This window comes from Ambystoma mexicanum, chromosome 6p (genome assembly GCF_040938575.1).
Source record: "Ambystoma mexicanum isolate Mex_15411 chromosome 6p, UKY_AmexF1_1, whole genome shotgun sequence".
NCBI classification, from domain to species: domain Eukaryota; kingdom Metazoa; phylum Chordata; class Amphibia; order Caudata; family Ambystomatidae; genus Ambystoma; species Ambystoma mexicanum.
The window spans coordinates 148,499,161-148,522,211 of record NC_090935.1 but is presented as its reverse complement, the minus strand read 5'-3'; positions in this window follow the sequence as shown (position 1 = coordinate 148,522,211).

Here is a 23,051-nt window from a genome sequence, read left to right as displayed (position 1 = left end):
TGCTTTGCCAAGCCACAAACACAAACCCACAAACAAATTCAGAGTTTTGCAGAAATCCAGGGAAAGGGGCCGGTTGTCCAGATGTCATGTAGCCAGTAATGTCCGGAGGGTCCTAAAAGGTAACTATGCAAAAGTTGGTGCAGACTGGTGAAACAGTGTCAAATTGTATATTGAAGAATGCTTCACCAAGCCACAAACACATTTTGACTTGTGCTGAAATCCGGGGAGTGGGGTGGGGCGTCCAAATGTCATGTAGCCAGTATCGTCCGGAGGGTCCTAACAGCTAACTATGCATCATTGTTGTGAAGATTGGTGAAACAGTGTGGAATTGTATACGAAACAACACTTTGCCACAAACCCAGCCACCCACACATTTTCACCTTTATAAATATATATAGATATATGGAGGTTTGGAAACATATATACCTCATAGAAAGAACATAGTGCCTGAGTTTTACAGTTCTCTGACGAGTTGTTCACCTATTAAGGTACACATTGAAGACTGATCAAATTTGTATGTTAAGGCCGTAGCCAGTTCATCAAGGCTACCAATGCCCTGATCTTTTATTTTATTCAATGCCTAAACTAGAAAAAAACCATTGTGTCGTGCAAACTGTTGCATGCTGAATAGGGGTGGCAGTATTCTTTGTTTTGTTTTCTTTTTTCTTGGCCAATTATGGCTTGGAAAATAACTGTTCTGTACTGAAGAAGCGAGCGGCTGTTCATATTGTATAAAGAATTATTATAACTATTGCGAGGGGTATATGATGTGAGATCATTGGTGAGGAGGCTCAAATTGACTGCTCCCACAGCTGCCAGTTTTCCAGTCAATGGTTCTGACCTCAAGTCCATCGAAGCTCTAGCAATGACCCATGCCTAAGTACATATGAACCTATTTTCAGCCTAACACACAAGGTGCATGAATGTGCAGACCCTCAGAATGACCAGGAGACGAAGAGTGGCAAAGGGGCAGGTACTACATTGTGCAGCTGTATCCGGCACATCTCAGGGATATTTTGGGTGCCAAAGTAGTGGTGGTAGGTGTCAAATTAAATTATCTTTTGGGCAAGAAATAAAGAGTGATACATCCAAATGTCACTCTTAAATACTGGATACCCGGAGTGGTTACCTCATGAAAAAGTGCTGATAAAGGAGCTGCAGAAATTTTCTACAATATCAATTACAATATGAAAACAGGAAATAATACTTATAAGTTGAAATGATCCAAACAAATCTTCAAAGTTACTGATATAAATGCTAAACTAATAGAACCGTAGGAGCATTATTCATGCCTATGGTACTTTCCTAGTTAAAAGGTAAGCACAAGGGTAAAGAACTGGAAGAACTGTGATGGCTTACCAGGTCACAAATGTCTCCTCCCTTTTCTCAATATTAAATCCTAGTCATAAAAGCCACCTCATGCATTTATGTCAAAGTGGGAAGATGACTTGGATGCTCTTGATGGTCTGTCCTGGGAAAACATTTGATCTGGAGCACCTTCCATTTGAAAGACAACAGGTATGACATTCTTCTATGTTGTTATCTCACTCCCTTATGGATGTGTACAAATGTTTCCTACAACTTTCTCCAGTTGCTGGATCTGTTCCCAATCCCTCAGACCTTTAATGTACATATGGTGGAGTCGTGATATGATTCAGCCATTTCAGAAATAAGGATTATCCCATATGAAGGCGAGTACAGGTAGTAAGCTTCCATTAGGCCTCTTAGGTATTCTTTTGAGAGAAGAATCCCCTAACGATCAATACAAATTATCCAGTAAAAGTTCTAAGCTTCTTACTGCAGCTCGCATCCAAGTCGACGACAGTTGGACATCCAGCTCAACACCGACACTCGAGGATGCTGTCCCCAGATTTGATTCACCTCAGCCATGGACAAAATGAACAAAATTAAAGCCTTTCTGAGGAATGAGACACCAAATTACCTCAAGATTTGGAACCCTAGTATTCAGCTTGTACAACAAAAGTATTTTCCAGCTATTTACTCCCAATCTATAATATTATAGTCTGCTAATAATCCTTGCTCTTACCTTACCTAACCTTGAAATTGTCACGTTTCACATCTATATTCATAGTAATTGTATTAAATCTATTATTAAGTATTGCAGTTATGCCTATTGCTTGCTGCAGTAGTGGTCGTGTAGTTATGGTTACGTTGCTCAACTCATAGAAAGAGCACTTTTTGGGCGGCTTATAACTTTGCCATCCTTCCACGAATTCCCAGCAAACTTTGCAAAAAAAGTATTTGGCCACCAATCAGAGGTTGGCTAGGTGTCCGGGGACATTAATGGCGCATTCTGATTGGATGTTCGAAAACGTGGTGTGTCATCATTTTTGAAACCGTCGCCATATTGGATCTACAGACCACCGCCTTTGTCAGCAGACAGCACAGTGAGAAGAAAGTCTGGAAAATACATTTGGGGTTATTTTGTGGCCAAAAGAGGGCCTGGAAAGGGCAGAAGAGTGGGAAAGGTTCAGGGAGGGTCTTGTAATTTGAAGCTGTATTGTACATACTTGTTATATGGATTAAGTCTATTTTGATGTTTGTGTAATTATAGGCACTGTAGGGGAGTATACAGTATTTGTAATATGGTGGAATGATATAATTGAAGTATGTATAGTATTTATTTGAAGATAGTGCTTATGGAATCTGCATTTGTTTCTTTATGATGAAAACAAATAGGATAATACTTGGTAAGGTTACTTAGTTGCATATGGTAATAAAGCTGGAATCTCTGGTTCTTTTTCTGTAAAAACAACAGTATAATGTGTTAAACAAAATAGTTTAAAACCTTGAATTGCATACATTTGTATATAAATATTTACTTTTATTACCCTCATAAAAAGTACATTCTATATCTTATGTTTGGTACAACATTAGTGTGCGGTATACTGTTGTTGTATTAACATGAAATAATCATTGGCAAAATTAATCCATAGTGGATACAAAAAAACCTACTGTATTTACATACAGTTTTTGCATTTACATATAGCTGGTCAAGTGGCACAGTGAGTAGAGCGCTCACTTTGACATCTGTGCAGAGCCTGCTAACGCAGGTTTGAATCCCGGCGGGGCCAAATTCAGCCTTTCATCTTTCCGAGGTCAATAAATGAGCACCACACACCGTGGGTAATAACAAGCAGCGCTCAGATACCTGAGGGTTCGTAGCGCTATAAAAATGCCAAATTATTATAGTTTTAATATGGATATATTTTGTGGGTGGATGTTTGAAGTGTTTTGTAATTTAGGGTATGCTTCAAGTAGTTAGATACCCGTTGTCATATTCTAACTATATTGGACTTTACAAGACGTTTTGTAGTAACAATAACTGTGATGGCATATTTGAAGTGTAATGCAATGAAAAGTATTTTTAAAGGGAACCGTACCATTACTGCGCCTCTGGAATGTCGCCTGGCACGAAACTACACCTTTTGACAGAAGAAATATGCCGACCCCCATTACTGTGACTAAGAGAAGTGGGAGTTGCTGGGTTGTCCCCCACTCCTCTTTGTCACAGTAATGGGAGCCAGAGGTTGCGGGGGTGTCCCCCTCTTCCGTTAAATGGAGAGCAGAAGACAAGAAAGGTTTAAGAAAAAAAAAGAACAAAAAAACAGGATCCTGCAGCTTCAGCACCGACCCACATAAATGGGTGAAAATTGACGCCGTAGGCATCGAGAGAAGTCGGCGGCACACTTGAGTGTGTGCCGCTATTAAGTTAAGTGGCCAGGGGTGAGCGGGGTAGCGGGGAGCGGGCCACAGTGATCCATCTGATCATTGCACTCCACCGTAATGGTCGTCGACATTTTCGTCAGCGCAATTACAGGCGGCGCAGTGATCACATCGATTCTTTTAAAAGTAGTTAGATACCCGTTGGCGTATTTTAACTGTCTTGGATTTTAAAATTACTTTTGTAGTTTTATGGATGTAGTTTGGTACCAGTTGGCATACTTTAGTGACTACAGTTGGGTTGAAGGAATATCAAGTAAGCATTTGTTAGAATTGCTGGTAACTTTGGTTTTGGAGTTATGGAAGTGTTGCAACATTCAAACCAACCACTTTGTTTTTTGACACGAGCAGTATAGTGACCTGAAGTGGTTGTGGTATCAGTGTGGTAGATTATGCCTACTGTTGTGAAGGTTTTCTTGCCAAGAGATACTTTGCCGTGTGTAAAGCTAGTCAGTTTACAGTTATTTTTGGCACCATCTGCACTGTACTTAGAAGCATTAGTATGCCATTGTCCTGATCCCTAGCAGAACACAGGCACATAATGTAGGCAAGGCCTGGACTCTAAGGGTTGCTGGCTGGCATAGGCTTTAGTTTGCAAACATTGGCAGCCAAACAATAGCAGCAGCCACCACCAAGATGCCCCCCAGAGCAGCATGCCATACAGAAACCAAAATGGCCCCTGGCAACCCATGCCACAAGTATCCTTGGTGGTATAGTGGTGCTGGGTGAAGCACAGGGCTATATAAGCCTGTGCCTGTACTTTCCTGGACTTTCCGAGACTCTTTGCTTCCACGGCAGCATTCTGCCGCTCCTGGGGAGAGAAAGAACATTTTAAGTTGAATCTGAGTGCAACGCTTCCACTCCGCCTCATCCCCACTAGGTCAGCTTACCTTTACCTGCAATCCGGAAGATCCAGATCTCAATTCAAGCACTCTACGCAGCGGGGGCACTTCAATGAAGTAGTGATCCGGCTCATTACACTGCAGTACCTGAAAGGGAAAGAAAGACACATGTTTAAACGAGTGTTCGCAAGATGAGACACTTTCTACAGCGCGCTTACCAGACAATTATACAACGTGCCTGGCGTTAGAGCTCAGACAATATTTACTGATAATGAGAGGACTTTAACAGCACAGAAGAGACAAATAAAGAGGGTGAAGCGAAGGCACTTATCTACAGGCAGCACGTGTGCCGCAGATGGTATGGGCCACCAACCCAAGTGAAGAAATTGGAAACAGAGCCTGCTTTACGTCCTGACCACAGATTTGGTACCAAGGTGAGCAGGAGTGTTGCACAGCCAGCCAGCATGCCCTGGGGAGAAGTGCAGGAGGTGGGGGGAGTAGAAACACGGTTGTTTACCCTATTTCATTATGCATCCCTAGGTTCATCCAAAGGTTCCGGCAACTATCTCATCTTCCCAAGAACCCTACCTAATCACTCCCAACCGTACTGTATGCTGGGCAAACAGCTGTGCAGTGGAGCAGTGGGACCAGAGTGGTTTGGGCTCAGCAGCACACAGTCAGGTACCACACTTCTGGTGATCCGCACCGGCACTCCTGCAAGGCACCAAAGGTAAGCATTACAGATATATTGGTCATGTGAGTTTATTTGTATGCTGGAATGATTGTCTAAATTGCAAAAAGTGCATAACATGCTATGATATGGAATGGATTCATGATTTGGTATGGATACATGCAAAAATCGTTCATTAGGGATGTGGTCATTTGTAACATGGTTGCAGAGAGCGCCTGTATGTTTCCATGTGTATGAAATCTGGAATATTTCATTGATAGGGATGTTTTTGGTTTCTAGTAGTTTTAGCAAGTATATTAGGAATTCTTGTGGATCTTCCTGTGTGTTTATGGTGGAATTGACCATTCCTGTACAGTAGTCCAATCCTTGGCTTATACCTGAGACACTGTAAGTGCTGTCAGGATTACTTGTGGCATTTCTATAAAGGATGAGCATTTGCAAACACAACTGGTCCGAGCCGTTTAAGTAAATGTTGTGAACGATTGATGGCAATTGGGAGAGAAGATTGATTGCTACATTTGCATAGCAATTTACTCCAGTTGTGTTGTTGAATTTAAATGGACCAGAGAGTTGTGACTCTGTATCCTTTGATGGGCCTGCAGTTATTTTTTGAGAAGAGACATCTGTCTCTTTGTCTTCTGATGGACATGCAGTTGTTTTGCGACCTGAGAGTTTGGTGGTTGTATTATTTGATGGAGCAGTAGTTGTTCTTTGTTTATTTAGTGGTATTGCAGGGAGATCTGCTATACGTTCTGTTAGTATTAGATTTCTTTTCAAAGATGTTCTTTTTTGGAGGTAGATTGTACACATCCAGATGGAGGTGTACAGTGCAGGTAGCCTGTTTTATTCTAGGATGCAAGGAATGTCTGCATTTACATTGTTTGCATCAAAGTTAACTAGAAATTAACCATTGAGTGTATAGAGATGTGGAAGTGCTACGTAACTCATACCTTCTTTGAAGACTGTGCTGCCAATGTCAATCAATCCGTAATACAGGGTTAGATCTTGTGATTTGTGAATAGTGACAGCATATGCAAGAGATAGAGAGAATTGTTCTGTGTACGTACATGTCTTTTAAACTTCTGCAAGTTTGTCAAAGTGTATTTTTAACAAACTGAATGTTTTTGTCATGTGGATATGTTTGAAAACCAACAACTGTGCCAATTGCTCCATTGACTAAACCTTGCTCTACGTCAAGGTGATGTTTTATAATTAATCTGCAGTTTAGACACAGAGTAGAGTTAGTACATTTTCTAATCCAGCTGTGGTGGAGATGCATTGTTCTGAGCTATTTAGTTGTGCAGTTTCTTGTTGACACATAGGGATAATCATGCCCTGCACTTCTAGTTTGTCGGTGGAGCTGATACGCACTATGGGTTGCGTTTCTTTTTTCAATATTGTATCATTGAATTGACTACAGCTTGCAAGGGCTGGCATTACGAACATGCATTTTGTATGTTGTTGAGTTAATTGTTCCATGATATAAGGGGCAGATGTGTTTTCCCCATATAGCTCATGAATTTATCTAGTTGGATGGATTTTGTATCTTTAGTAAGCAGACAAGTTCTAATGCTTTTTTAAATATTAGCATAGGTGAGATCCTCAGAATGACGCATGTTTTGAGATTGTTTTCTGTAGCAAGCATGTTGCCAAAAATTTACATTTCCAATGCTTCTGAATGTGTTACGGAATTGTTTGTGTCATGATGTTTCAAAAATAGGTTGACCTTTAACTGTGGTTAACCATAGGCGGTCTCCAAAAACAATAACGCATTTTCCTCCAAACAGTTCTTCGTAGTCAGTTTTTAGGACATTTAGCATTCTGAGAGGAATTAAAGCCAACATGAGGTTGTAAACCATGCTTACTTCATCTATCAGGAGCACTTTAATTCATTTCAGAATCCTGCATACTTCCGTAGCAGTTTCTGCTGACAATTGTAGTATTCTTATTTGTTTTGGTGTTCTACTGGGAGGAGCAGTAGTTGGTGTAACACCTCCTATGTTGTAGGCAGGTAGACCTGTGGGGGATGTTACAACAGCTGAAAGCTTGCTGTTTGTTAAGTCTTGTAGAAATTTGCGGATTATTTTAATTAAGAATGTTTGCCACAACCAGCTTCACTACTTACATACAGGAGCAGAGGTTTATAATATGTACAGCTGCAAGTTGTAGTTTCATGTTTAAAACAACGTTCCATTTCTTTAATGACTTGTAGATAAATGGTGAGTTGTTCATCATTTAGCTGTGATGTGAGCACTGACAAGTTTTCTTTAGATTGTTTCAATTGATACATGGTATTTTCTACCTCAGTCATGGCTATTTCAGCTTCATTTAGGATGAGTGGTTCTCCAAGTGGTTCTTGGCTTCCTGCAAGAGAAGGTTTACTGGTTTTAGGAATGTCTTTATCTAGTAGAGCTTACATGTCTTCCTCTTGTTTGCATTAATTGTCCAACATTTGTTTGTATTGTTTAAAATTCACATTTGTTATACTGCTTTGATTTTCATTGAATGCAGTTTCAATTGAATCACGGTCACCTAATAATTCTTCTTCCTTTCTCCAAGGTTTGAAAAGTTGTAGTAGGGCCATGTAATAAAGTTCTCTATGTTGCGGGATTTAAATGATTACTTTATAAGATGAATTAGGCTGGGTTTGGTAAGTTTTACTAGGCTTTCTTCACAAGCTGAGACTGAATATTTGCTAGTTGTTTCATCTGGCGTGACATTGTTTTTGCAGGAGTAGTTTTGGGCTTTGTTGTACAGGGGCATGTTTTCCAAAGAAGTGCGTCAGTTTGGGTAGTATGCGTCAATTACATTGTTTTTTCAAATGTCCTGGCTGTTAGGATCATTTGAGACTATTGTTTCTATCTCTTGGTTGGATTTTAGTACCCTTTTTCATGATGAAGCTGGAGCAAGGTTTAGCCAGACAATGGGTCTCATTAGGAGTCACCCGGTATGGAAATAACGGTGGCAGTAAACCCGCCGCCACCGTTGTTTCCATACTGGGTGATCTCGAGTCCTGCAGGCGGAGGTTTCATTCCCGCCAGGTCTGACCTTCAGGTGGACATAGAAACACCGGCACCATCACAAGATGGTGCCGGTGTTTCCATGGTCCCCTTTCCCATCGGAATGGGGATTTACCGAATTCCGCATCCGGAATTCCCGGGTCACTGGGGTTGTAATGCCCCGGTAATTCCGGGAATCACTGAGGAGGAATGGTAATACGAGTCCGGTGGTAACCGAGCCAGAAAAACCAGCAGGTTACCGCCAGACTCGTAATGAGGCCCAATGTTTTCACATTTCCCATACAAGGATGTACCTGTTAAACAGTCTGCATGTTGGTAGCACTCCCATTCTCTATGGAAGGGCATTCTTATGTCAAAGGTGTACAATGTTTGTAACAGTGTTTGTATGCTTCGTCGCTTTTAATGTTGTATGTGTTTTTAGGTGATTTTCCTTTTTCACTGTGTCTAACAGAAGACATCAAGCTATTTGCTTGTCCTTTTGTGGCAACTGGTCTAGGGAAGCCAAAGCAACATTTGGTGTATAATGTACCTTTGTTTTTATATCGAAATCAGCAGTATGCCACACTTAGTTTTTGCAAGGCTAAGATTTGTGTACGTAAGTCAATTATGTGTGCTTTCTGTAGGGATGTCACAGGTAAAGTATTTTTCAATAAATTGTAAAACAGTGACATCACTATGGCCAAATTTGGTTGCATCTTTAATCAACCAAACCATGTGGATGTGTGGTGCTCCTCTAGATTGATAGTCTTTTCTCCAAAAGAAGTGTACCACTTCTCCAAGTGGAGGGGTAGTTGTATTGCAGATGTGCAGCATGCCAATGAAGCAATGGTGAAAGTACCTTGATACATTTTTATATCTATTCCCTCTTTATTTTGGTTTGCAGTGCATAAAAAGTCATGCAAGTCATCCCCTGTGTATTCTGCACAACTTAAAGTAACAAACAATATTAGAGGGCCTAGGTTCCTTAGCATACAACGTACTTCAGCGTGACATCAGAACGAGTATTCTTTTGTACTACACATGTTTGCCAAGAGATTTGTGATACTTGACTGCACAACTTCATCTTTCTCTATTATCTTTTAAAGCTGTTGGGTAGCAGACATGTTTTCAAAAATTAGAGCCTGTTTTTAATGTGTGTGCAACTCCAAAACATAGAGTTTCTTGTTCACTTTTGAACAGGAGGTTGAAAATGTATTCTACATTTTGTCTAAATCTGCGTGGATCTTTCATCATATCTTCCTCCTTTTCCTATAGGAAAGTGAAGAGGAAAAGAACGTGTGTCTACACTTTTTCTCCCACTTTTTCTCCCATCTGCTCATTGGAGAGTCTTTGGCTTGACACACTTCATATGTTTCTAATGCATCTTCTATGGTGTATTTGGAGTGTAGTGGGTGAATTGTATACTGGTGTAAACTGATAGCTGCAGTAACAGAATCTACATGTTCAAATTGACGAGTTTGCTGTGATTCTTGAATTATTTGGGTGGTTTCTTGTAAGATTTTCTCTATGTTTCTATCTCTGTAGTATTCATTTCTTTTTCTTGAGATATTCTAGGGCTTGTCTAACTTTGTTTAAGTCGACTAGAAGTTGCCAATTGTTTTTGTCTTTTGTTGGTACACCTTTAATTAGTTCAATTCATGATTCATCTATTGGCCTTTGCACTCCTAGTGTTCCTACATTTTATTTAAGATCTAATTGCATATATATTACTTTGCATCAAATGACTTTTAACAACTCAGAGGGAGGCAATGTGGCCGTTTTTAGTTGAAGGCGTATTATAGCTTGAAATGGGAATACTGTTTGGATTATAATGTTCTCATAAAAATACATTTTTGGAGAGCTTTTGGAAGTGGCTGCTTTCTAAGTTATTAGTGATAGCATGTGATGCATTTGGTTATTTTCAAGCTTTGTATTGCAGTATGTGCAAACTATTGAGTGGTCAGTTATTTTGTATGTATGTTCTGCTGTTAGATATAATTAGAACCATTGGCATTCCTCATTGTCTTCTATTTTGTAGGCCATGTCTACTAAAAGTTCTGCGACAACAGACACCTACTTTGCCTGGTAGTTCAGCAGATGTGTTTTGAAACTTAGCTATTTTTCTTTTTTTTATCTGTTTGTAAAGTGGTTGGTCTTTATGATCCATAATATTTACTTTGGATATGCTCTATGCATTGGAAGAGTTATTTGGCTGTTCCATGTAGGAGAATGTTATTTACATTTTGCAGTTCTAGAGCAGGTGTTGTTGCAAAGAGCAGTCTATGCACAAGATTACATTTAGTGGAATGGTGTGTTGCTAACATTTTAATATGGTGGAAGGTATTTTTGCAAGCATTTGCTGAATTGGAGGCTAATGCATGTCCTTTCAGTTCAGTGTGGATGCATACTGGGCAGGAGTACATGGTCTGTAAAGTTTATATTCTACCTTTGTCTTTTATTTGCACATTGTAATTAAGGAATTGTAAAGATTTGAAGGATTGTTGGCGTACATTGCATATTGAGCTGCATGTCCATTTGTACACGGAATGGTTTGTTTGGACAAAAGTAGTATTTGGTTGAAAGTTTGCTGGGGACATTTTTTCTATAAGGGTTTCTTTTGCCATAATGATGTCTTCTACCATTTTATACCCTCAGCAATTATTGTCAATGGAATTGATTTTTTTTTTGTTCTTGTTTATAAGCATCTTCATTGAAATATGGTTCTGTGCTGATTGTGTCAATCCATTCACTTTCACAGAAGTTTGAAAAGGTATCTATATTGAAAATGCATATGTTGAGAAATATTTTTTGTAATGTATTGATTAGTTTAGTTAGTGGTTTCATTCAGTTTAAAAGTAATATCATCAACTTTTTCGTTATAGAAATGCGCTGTTAATTAGAGCTTTGAGGATTCATTGTTTTTGGTCATTTTTAAAGCTAGATTGTGACTTTTTATAGTGGAATTTCTTTTGTAAAATTGATTTTTTGGAGTGCTTTACTTTGGCTACGTTAACATTTGTAAATATAGTGTTAGGTTCATTAGTAGGTCTGTTTTTATTTGTACATATTTTTTTATTTTTAGTTTTTGCAAGAGGGACCTTATTTCTTTAGTGGTGGCTGGTTTTCTTTGTTTTCTGCGAGTTCAGTTTTAGTAGACAGTCTGTTCTGTCTATTGAGAAAAAAAGAAAGCTTGTGTTTAAAAGTTGTGGAATGTTTATGCATGTATTATGCATGGGTGTGTGGGTGTGAGTGTAGAGATGAATAGAGTGTTGTGTGATTGTGTAGTGAGATGATAGGTGTAGTTAGAAAGATTGTAAGAGCATGGGGCTGTACGGGTGTGATGGGCTTTAGTTAGTGAGTGAGCGAGTGGTGGTGTGATTGAATAAGAAACTGTGGAAATGTTACTTTTTAGGAGCATTTTTAGGAGCATGTTTTAAAGCATATACAAATCCGTATGTGTTTAACTTTTTTCTAAAAGAAAGGAAAAGCAGATGCAAAAGATGTGTATAACATTAAGTGGCACTTGGTGTGGGAAAGTTTAATATGTTGTCAGTACATGTAAGTAACCTCTGCTTGATGTGACCAGGTGCAGAGGTGCAGAATGCTGCCATACATGGGATTTGATAGAGTTGTTGAAAAAAAGAATACGCTTATTGAGAAGCTTATTATAGGGCAAGTGGCAGTAACTATATATGTTTTATTGAAATGCTGCCTTAAGCACAATGCACGTTTTTAAAACAAGGTCATCTAAGCACCATGCACCTTATTTAAATGCTGCTCTAAATGCACTTTATTAAGGTCACCAAATAAGTGTTATGGACTGCATGGCACTGCAACTCTGATAATGCCTATGCTTGAATCTTTCAAGTAGTTTGTTTTTCCAATGACCTGGTGTAGAAAAACTCAAGTCACTAAGATCTAGGTATAAAGCACTATGCACTTTATTACAACTACACTGCCTCAAGCACAATCACCTTTATTGAAGTACTGCCACTGAGATTTACACTGCACTCCATGGTGTCATTATTTGCAACATCATTGCTATAAAAACTTAAACACCAGAGATGGTGCTGCAATGTTTGCGTGTCCATGAGATTGGATTTCATTTAGATTGGCAAGAAGGTTGTACAAGGCATTATGCAATTGTATGACAATACATTGTCTAAAGCATTATATGCTTTCTACTCCATACGCAATAATAATATTCTTTGCTCACTATACTTGAACCCACTTAGAAGGTACCATCTTGAGATGAACTGTGTACTTTATTCGTATAAGCATTATGTTTTATATTGAAAACACACTAAAAATGGCTGCCACATTTTACAAGTGAATGTGTATGTGTTAGACACTGGGTAATGAACATAGCAAAAGGACAATGGAGAGGAAGAACCATTCTTTCTTTTAAATGACTGTGTGTCAGAAAAAAGCAGACATTTTTTAAACAACTTGCATCTGTTTGGCATTTTTACGTGAAGCAATCTTCTTGGAGCATTATTCCTGTGTGTTCCATCCCCCATCTGGAGACAGAAGTGTTTCTTCTTTTTGGAAATATATATATATATATATGTGAGAGAGAGAGAGAGAGAGAGAGATGTTTAAAATATTACTTAAAAAAATACATACATACCTGTACTATGTTTTGTTAAATGTAGATATTGTTCAATCTGCAACTAGAAATCTTGGAGAGTTTCACAGTAGTTTTTGATGTAGGTTGCTGTGAGTAACAGGAGACATGTTCTCTGAGAGCTCAAGAGTACATCTGAAGTGTTGAACTGAGATGACAGGGTTACATGTAGAGGTTTTGGGTGTGAGTTAATAAATTTCATTTGTGATGTCATCTTTGATGACCTGGGTGTTGGTCTTAGTGCACGGTGGTGGCGCGCAGTATAGTTGCTTAGCTGACCATAACTGGTAAATTCCTGGGGGGTTTTGATTTTACTTGTAACCATAACTAATGTGAGGTGTATTGACTGAATGTTTTGTTTGTTTACAACTTTTTGTGATATACTTGGGAATTCAGTAAGGAATTATAATAAGTTTAAAATCCAATCAAATTTAAATATGAACAAAAATACTGGAGGGGGACAAAAAAACATAAAAAAGGTAAATATATTTAGTAAACTAGAACAATGAAAGTAATCACTTTTTGGATCAGACACAACTTTCTGCAGTGTCCATTTCACCAGATGTTATGCTGAATTTTGTATAATTATAATTGGTTATTTATAACGCGCTTCATACCGAAGCGGTTTCAATGCGCAGAGTCATGATTCAAACCTGTGTTGTTCTGCATCAAGACGAGCGCGTTGCCACTGAGCTATACTACCCGTGAGACCTATAGACCCGTATGGGTGGCAAAAGCCATACTTCTCATTCTACACCACTCTGTGACTACCTTAAAAAGCAACTTACAACATACTGTTATTCTGCACCACGAATACAAATGCAGTGTAACAGGTGTTCACCAAATACAGTGAACCGGCTGCAGTGAATTGTCCATCTACCACCTTTTTGAGGGCATTTCTCTAGTGAGTAAACCCACGGCTTTTCATTAGGATTAACATACCCAAAGGAGCTCCTCCCATTATTTCCCACCGCTCTTTCATATTTCAGCCCATGTTCCGTCAACTCATACATGTAATTTAATTTGTTTGATTTTTCTTCATAATGGTATTTTCTCAAAAGCACTCTACTGTTTACAGACAGTACAATTGTTTAGCTATCTGAAAATTTAAAACAGCAAATATGTTACAAAAGTGCAAGGGACAATGAAGGTTTTTTCAGTTGCTTCTTAGATAATATTATAAAAGAGGTGAGACAATGAAAAAAAACGAAGATAAGAGCATAATTTGGATCCAATCAAGGAAAAGAAGGACATCTAGATATCAAGTTGGTGTGCAATTGGAACAGACAATAAATATAAGAGAGGCCATTTCAAAAGATTCCTGTAAACTGGGATTCTGCATTTGTTTTCGGGCAGAGCTGAGGCACTGAATGGACTAACCTTGCCTGCCATGCCGCTCTTCCCCAAAACGAAACGTGATTTAAGACCAGCATGCATTTTCACAATGGCCATGTACCGACAGTTTCATATAAAATCCAGCTGCTGTTTACACCTGGTAAAAACAGGCGGATTCAATAGGAATCCATTGTAAATACCTATCACAGGTATAAAATACGATAGGCATGTACACCCTTTGCCAACACGTACATGAAAACAAGGGTGTAAAGACATGCTTGCCCATTATACTTCCATTTTTGACATGTTGAAAATTATTGCATGTGCATGAATTTAATTGTAACTGGGCATTTTGTGTTGCTGCACATCATCTTGTTAACAAGGCGAGTGCGTTGCCACTGAGCTATCCTCCCGAGGGTACAACTGTAGATGTAGAACTTTGTCATAAAAGTCCTAATTTAAGCGAAGAGAGAGTTGTTGATGGAACACAAATGAGAATTCATTGGAAATACCCAAGTTCGATGCAAAGCGGAAATGTATGTAAGGTATTGATTAAGGCAAACATGCAGGACCCCTATCCAATATTCAATAGTTTTATGGCCAGACGTGAACCAATTGCGAAAAGATTCTGTAAACAGAATTCGCGCCCATGCTGGGTGCTAATCAGGAAGCCTGGAAGTCAGGCTATACTTCATCTATTCCCTGTGTTCCAAGCCTCTTGAGAAGCAGATGGTCACCATCCTCCCTGCTGGGCAGCAGCTAAATCCTCCTAAAGCCCCTCCTTCCCGTCCCCCAATTTCCATGTACCATGCCCACTTCCCACCCCAACTCCTGTCACACTTATCTGTGATTGCCTCATCCCTCGCTGGCATTGGGAACACTCAGTGGCTCAATGCTTCCCACCACAACAATGGCCACCATGGGAAGAGTTTTTAAAGTGCTGGGTTGTTCTTTTAAAATACAACATTTCACACAAAGGAAAAACTGTAAAGAGGGTTAATCCTGCACTCTAAAACAGTGCATTTATGCAGATAAAAACTTGCCTATAGACTGAGCACAGAAATATTGACATGGACCTGTCCCAAGTGCTCACCCATGGACCTGTCCATAAACCCCACCCCTATCAATAATAGTGGCCCATATCACCCTGGGGTTAACCCAGGACATAGCCTTAAGCTGTACATCAGTCATGTTCCTCTTACTACCAAACCTTCAGTTCCCTGCCCTCTTTAGAGGTCTTCAAGATGTATACACACTGCCCACCCCACTTTACAGCACACTGGATTGGATAGGCTAACTCACTGTGATTCCAGACAAATCAATGCAGCCCATACTTGCTGGGGATCTGCTTTCTGTGCAGATTACTGATCAACACTTTTTGACCTGGTGGTCCATCGATACTCGTCCCCAGATTACGGAATTCGGCCTACTTCACCCCTGCGGCAGCAGAATGGATGAATTATTTTCTCTCTGATCAGAAAGCCAAAGAATTTTATAACAATGCTACGGCTGAAGAATGCCGGGTCTCGTGTGGAGTACTTCAGGGGTCGTGTTTGTCACCCACACTATTTAACATCTACACAATCACTCTCTTTGAGATGTTGGAGGCTAAAGGGATAGTTTATGCACATTATGTGGATCACACACAGTGGGGGTCATTACGACCCTGGCGTTAAGGGTTTAACGGCGCCGTAAAAGGTGTCGGCGCCGTTAAACCCTTAAAGCCTGATTACGAGGTCCCTTTGCGGGACCCGACCTTAACGGCTGGTTTTACCAGCCGTTAAAGTAGGGTGCCGCAAAGGGACCACGGTGCTAATTACGGTACCGCAATTTGCGGTACCGTACTTAGCGCCTTCCCCAGTCCCATTGAGCCCTATGGGGAGAAAATGGGAATGGGGAAGGGCCATGGTGAAATGGGGAAATACCGCCCCGCCAACCTTGGAATGGGGTGGTATTTCCCCATTCCACCATGGCGGACTCTTTACAACACCGGCACCAACCATGGTGCTAACAGCGCCATGGTTTTGCGCTGGGGTTGTAATGAAGGCCAGTGTCTTATCCCGCTCTCTGGGGATCACGAAAAAGATGCCATCACGGTTGACAGCATTGATAATCTGATAGAGTCATGGATGGTGGCCAATTTTCTTGCACGCAACAACAACAAGACAGAGCTTATGATTGTGGGCACTGCACCCCAGCTTCGGAATCTTGGTGATGAATACCAGTTGTTTGTGATTGCAGTATGTACCATTGTCACGCTACCAAAGTAAAAACTCTGGGTGTTATCCATGATCAGGAATTGACTATGAAGCCGCATATCAACAGCCTTGTTTCCAGTTCAGCATATTACCTGAAACTTCTCGGGCAACTTAGGCCTTTTTTCTGACCCCTCTAATTGTGCCACCATCACCAGTGCAATTATTGGGGCTCACAAAATGGTCTGCATGCAGGTGATCCAGAGTATTGTGGAGGGCCTGCGTAGATCCGATCATGATATGATATGATATTTTATTTATATCACGCTCATACACAGGTGTTTCAGAGCGCGACAAGGCAAGGGAGGGTAACAGGGGAGAACGAAACATAGATCTGACTAGGCCCAGTGACATTGAGAACTTGTAAGTGCATGGGAGAGGGAGAGGGGAAAGGTGCATGAAGGGGAGGTAGAAAGTGCAAAGTGCAGAGCAAAGGAGAAACAGGATAAATAATAATTAAAATAAATAAATAATAAAATCAGCACAAAGTGGTAGTGCAGACAAGTGTCAAGTGCTATGTTTGAGGCAGCAGATCAGGTGGGTTTCATAAGCGCAGGAGGGGAAAAAAGGGAGGGGGCTGTATAGGTACAGATACAAACCCCAGTGCAAGGGGTGGCCCGGAGGCAGTGTGGTAGGGTGGCAGGATGAGCAGGAACCTGGGACCAGAGACAGAGGGTGTCCCAATGCATGGTGCCAAGAGAGCAGATCAACAGGGGAGGGGGGGTGAAGGCAGAAGCAAAGAGGAAGGTCTTGAGGTGCTTCCGGAACCTGAGATGGTTTTCCTCAAGTTTAACAGAGACAGGGAGGCTATTCCTTAGGGAGGCCCAGACGAAGACAGAGATCTACCCCCAGCTCGTTTCTCTGAAAAACGACTGACCTTGAGGGAGTTAGAGGAGGAGGAGTGAAGAGCTCGCGAGGGGAGGTATTTACGGAGGGATAGCTGAAGATATTTTTCAACTGCAAGGAGGGCTCTGCACGGGTTACCTGTTGAGACTAGAGTCATTGACCAAATGCTCTGTATCACTCATAACTGCCTCTATGGCAAGAGCCCCAGCTACTTGTTTGTAGACTCTCCTGGCTGCCGCTCTCAGTCAAATAACTCATCTTCTGCAAACCCCCAAATCGGAACTATCCACAGTTACACAAGGGTCCTTTCCGCATGAAGCTCCCAGATGCTGGAACGCCCTGCCCCCCAGATGTAAGAGGTTGCTCCAGCTTTTTGACTTTCAAACAGGATCTTAAAACTGCATTTTTCCACCGCTCTAATACGTTGAGGCCAGTCTTCTGGGATTAGCCTATATCTTTTTTGGCGCTTCTTGTAATTATTTTTACATTTGTGTGTCAGGCCTCAGCGCTATCATGCCTACAGGGTTTGTCCATGCGCCTTACAGATAAAATAATAATAAATAAACAAATCATCTCCACACTTTCACCTTAACGAGGTCAACTCTGAAGCAGCTAGCGAGCACATGTGCCTTGTGAATGTATTATTCATTCACCCTTAACTCTTAGCAGGTGTTTGATATTTTGATTTCACATGATATATGCTTAGCTTTATTTACTTCGATAGTCTTTCTTTAATGGCAGGTGGAACATAAAACTACTGTCAGAATTTGGATGTTTGTATCAAAATGTTCCATGTATGTTGCTGTCCCTTATAAGTAGCACCGCCCAGTGTCGGCTCCTTCATCAGTTCCACGCCAGTGGGGTTGATGGGGCCTTCCACGTGACCTCATGTACAGAACCTTTTGTCGGAACAGTCTTTTTCATACATGACATCATGCCCCATTCCAGTGAGGAGATGCTAGTCCAGATCTGACTTTACTGTGTATTCTGGGAACTTGCAGGCGTGGATTCCCCCATAATAAATCCTGCACTACAGGTCCCAGAATGCATAGAAAGAACAGGACTAGACTAGCATCTCCCTTCTTCATAATTCAGTAAACACAAACAAAGAAATAGAGCTCTACCCTTCTATCAATATGTTTCATACTTACTGTTGTGATTTTAATATGCAGTGAACTACCTAAATTCTTAAAATGGCAGCAAAACTAAGATGGCCGCCCTGTAAGCAATCATCGATAAATGCTCATGTAAACCAAGCATTCATTGTGATCTATGTTTGGAACAGTTTGCCTTAACACCGCCTGCTTCCATCAATCTACAGCATAGTACATCCTAGTAATCGCACTCAAGACCCTAATTCCCTGCGGAGGGCAGGGATCCGACAGGTTGACATTTTGCATGGGTTTTTCAAAATTCCCTTAGCCTGCGTGGCCATGCTTAATATTTGCCTCATTAAAAACTATCCCGTGGAATGGGAAAGAATCAATAGAAGGCGCCCACTCTTTGCTAGAGCCAGCAATTAAACGGCTAAACTGGCAAAGCCAGGTCCGCGGACCCAGCAGAATATTAATAAACCTTTACAAGAACACTGGAAATGCAGATTGATTTCTGGGATAAATGTGAGAGGCAGAACAGGCTTTACAGATAATGCTTATGTTTGATGTTCATTTTTCACAGCCCAGGTAGTGTCTCCAGCAGGAATTCCCAGGCATCCAAACGGCAAGAAAGGCAGCCCAGTAGCAGTGAGTGATGCTTTGGGATATTCTGTGCAGTATGAGTTTCTAAGGCTTCTTTTTTATCCTGGATTTGTGGAGTGGTGCTTTGTGCAGAGTAGGAACACTTCAAGGCGCCGCAGGTAAAATGGAAGAAATAGATGGGAAAGGGGTCCGTTTAAGGTAAGCTCAGGCCTGAGTGCACGAAAGGTTGCACGATAACCCTTCACAGCATGTAGTACATCATTGGGTCCATGACATTAGGTGACTCTGGATAAACAACATAAATGACGGCATGGAAGTGCAGCAGGGTTGTCAGGTTAATTCAGAGTTCTGGTCATCTTTAAATCGTTTTTAGAAGTTGACTGAATTTCGTGTGGTCTCCTGCAGAGCTGTTATCAAAATATCTATCCAGAATATGTGGATTACCTTGCCCTAGTTTTTACCCTATGGCTTGTCCTTTTAAGCTAGTCAACATCACTATGTAGATGAGGCTTAGGTTAGGAGAGGCGGAGATTATGCTAGCGAGAAGAGGTGAGATATGGGGAAAAGCCGGGAAAATACTATAGTAGAAATAAAGTGAGATTGCTAACGGCGCTTACGTGTCCTGTGTCTTACGTATGCTCCTCAGGAAACAACACTGGTATCAAGTGCGACTTACACCCATGCCCTGCACTTGGTCCCATTTCCATCACTACCCTGCGGCGATCCTCTGGTCTGGCTGGTGATTGGCTCTTACTGCTGTTGGGCCGCCAGTGCAGTTTGTCATTCTGGGCTACCTGGCATTTGTCTCCTGTAGGCGTCTGTACGCCCTGCATACCAGGTGTGAGACCAGCACCTCAGGGACACAGGCTACTCCAGCCACACGTTGCCCTTCCCATTGGAGTGGATGCTCGGCCAAGTGCATCATCGCTAACCTTCTGCTGACCTCCATGGGCACCACCTCCCATATTCGGAAGGTCCTCGGTTCTCCTGACTTGCCAGGCCCTTCTACCTGCACCATTATGCCACCATGTCAGAAAAAGAGGTATCCTCTAGTTCAGGTCTACCTGTCTCACCCCGTGGTGCCGCCATGGACGAGCTCTCCCTGAAAGAACCTCCATCCTTTGACATTACTCACTCTGGCAATTTAGGCTCCCAGGTCGGCAACCTTGATGCCTACATAGATAGAACAGGCTTGAAAGCTTTGTCATGTGTCTAAGGGGCGAATGTCAATTTGTATGAATGTAATTATAAATACAATCGGTATCCAATCAATGGGCCTCATAAGGACCCTGGTGGTGATGGTATGAACGGTGCCGGTAAGGCACCGGCACCGTTCATACCGTCCCTCTGCATTACGAGTTCTGTTGGCGGGTTCCTGACAGCCCGCCAGGTCTTACCTGGTGGGCTGTGCGTCTCCCGTGAGCAGAACTCGTGATTGCGCCGGCAACGTTATCAACAGTGCTGGTGCAACCATGCTCCCCACCCCTATTCTGCCGGATCGGGCAGAATGGGGATCAGGAGCCCGGCATTACCGCCACCCGCGGTAATTTGGCCCATTCAACTCATAATGGGCCAGTTATTGCCCAATCGCGGGTGGCGGGGCCGGTAGCGAGTATGGCGGTAGCCATGCCTGCCATACAGGCACGGCTACCGCCATGCTCGTAATGAGGCCCAATATATCTAAAATATTGCATAGTGGAGCATAATACTGAAAACACCACAAATATTAATTAAATAAATAAAAGGTAGTGGGGTAAAGGGGTTAAAATGGGTCAGGATGGGGTTGCAGTGGCGTTATAAGGGTAAAAAACAGGGTTCTGAGGGGGCCCTCCAAATTAAAACAAAACATTTGGTGTTTTTTGGTATTTTGTCAGCGATGCAATGTACCACTCTGTAATTGTGGTTGGTAAAAATTACATATAACCGTACAATTCAATGCAAAGTCTCCACGTACAAAAATCTTGCAAAAGGGACGAAATTACAACCATGGCACAAGTGTCCATAGTGATATCAACACCACCTCCAGCATGTCACTCACATGGCATATTGAGTCCCTTAGTACAAATAAGAGCTGAAGTGCCCAAAATCAGTGGTACGCCACCGCACTGGCCTACAGGGACGCCAAGGTGTTTTCTGGCCAGGATTCCAAGAGCGAGCCCTATAACTTCGGAATAAACAAATATACGGCATTGATGAGGCAAAGGGATCTTCAGGTTAATTTCTCAAAATCATCTATACTTGTGTGTTCTACTGGTTATAAACAGACATGCATACCAAAAAAGTACAGCAACACCAATACAATCCCCAGAGTGTCCGCATTAGACTATTTAGGGATAAGCTCTGCTACACGTTTAACATGGAACGACAACATAAAAAATCAAGCTGCTAGAAAGACATAAGCTTTGGCGGGGGGGGGCGGTATTACTCGTGTCACTAAAATGTGTAAAGCCCAACCAATAGACGCAATCGTAAAGGTGTATTGTCTCAAAACTACATCAATTATAAAATATGCTGCTACTCTTTGGGGCTTTGAAAATTTGGTACCCCTACAAACTATTTAGAATTACTTTGCTAATAGAGGTTTGCCGAGCTCAGCTGCAAATGATGTCGCCCACACAGAATCAGGATGAGGCCATCTGGAAGATGATTTAGGACCACAACAGAGTGCCATTTGCTACGCCTCATGTCCAGTGCAAAAGCAGACCTGACCCAACTTTTCATTGGAAGCATCTTAAGAAAATTCCTTGGTTCAAACATATTAAGCAATTGTTAGGAAATATCAATGCCCAAAGTCACTTTACCCAGCCTTATATTTTAGATCACACTACGGCGCTGTGTTTTAGAGAACGTCTGTATTTTAGTATGCATGACCATAGAGCATCTAGTAAGATTATGAATCAGTTTAACTGCAGTGATTTGGTGCTCTTCTCTATAACAAGGCAGGAATTTCAATGTGGAGTAATTATGCATATAACAGAAATGTAATCACTAGGCCGGGATTCAATTGTATCTCACTTTATGCCGTCACTGCAAAAGGGAAAGGCATAACCGAGGAGCAAAATTGTCCATTCTGTTCAGACAGTTGTGAAGATTTATTGCACTTTATGTTCTTTTGCAAAGTTTATTCCCGAGTGAGAATATTGACCTTGAATTTGCCTGACGCAGGTTTCTATCAATGTCGTCCTGCATTGCCTGAGAGCGAGAGAGGAAAGCACCGGTGACCCAAAGTGAAAGCCACAGCCGGCAGAAACACAACGCGGTTATGTTGGAAAACCCTGCGGTTTTTCTTTCTGAGTCTCTCAGGCTCCTCCGAGCCGGAGGCTCTTGATTGCAACACATGGCATATGGATGTTGGGCCAGAGGTGCAAAATATAAAACCCTCCCATCATCCTCCAAAGGTTCAATAGCTGCCCTGAACCTCAAGTTAAATCCCTCAGCTACCAGAAGAGCATACATACCTTGTGTATTTTCAATAGTCTAATCAAATCTGAGAAACCAACAATGTTTTTGCTTTCCCTTTTCCGCAAAATGGATTGTAAGAATTAGTCAGTGCAGTACAGAAACCATTGTTTTCATTTACATTAACTGCAAATTAGCAAATCATACTTTGTGCACCACGTTTTTTAAAACTGGAATTAACTAAAATACAGAAAGGCCATGCCCCATTTGGTTCAACCTCGCTCACTGCATCGAGACGGTACATAGAATATAAATAATCCAAAATTACAGAGGAATTTAACCTCCAGGTTTCTTTTAAGAGTACAAAATGCACTAAAACAATAAATCCAACCAATCATGTTCATCTTAGTTGCAAGGCCAGCTGTATTCCCAGAAAGAGTTGACAGTGTGCTAGATGACAGTGCTCTGAGAAAGGGACCCTGGTACAACGATAAATTATGCTGGCATTAAATGATGAGAAGGGCTCACTGATGTTGCCTGAGCAGAAAATTATCTTGCCTTCAGGAAATAGCTGAAGACCCTCCTTTTTGCATAAACACGCCCTTATTGGTGTGGC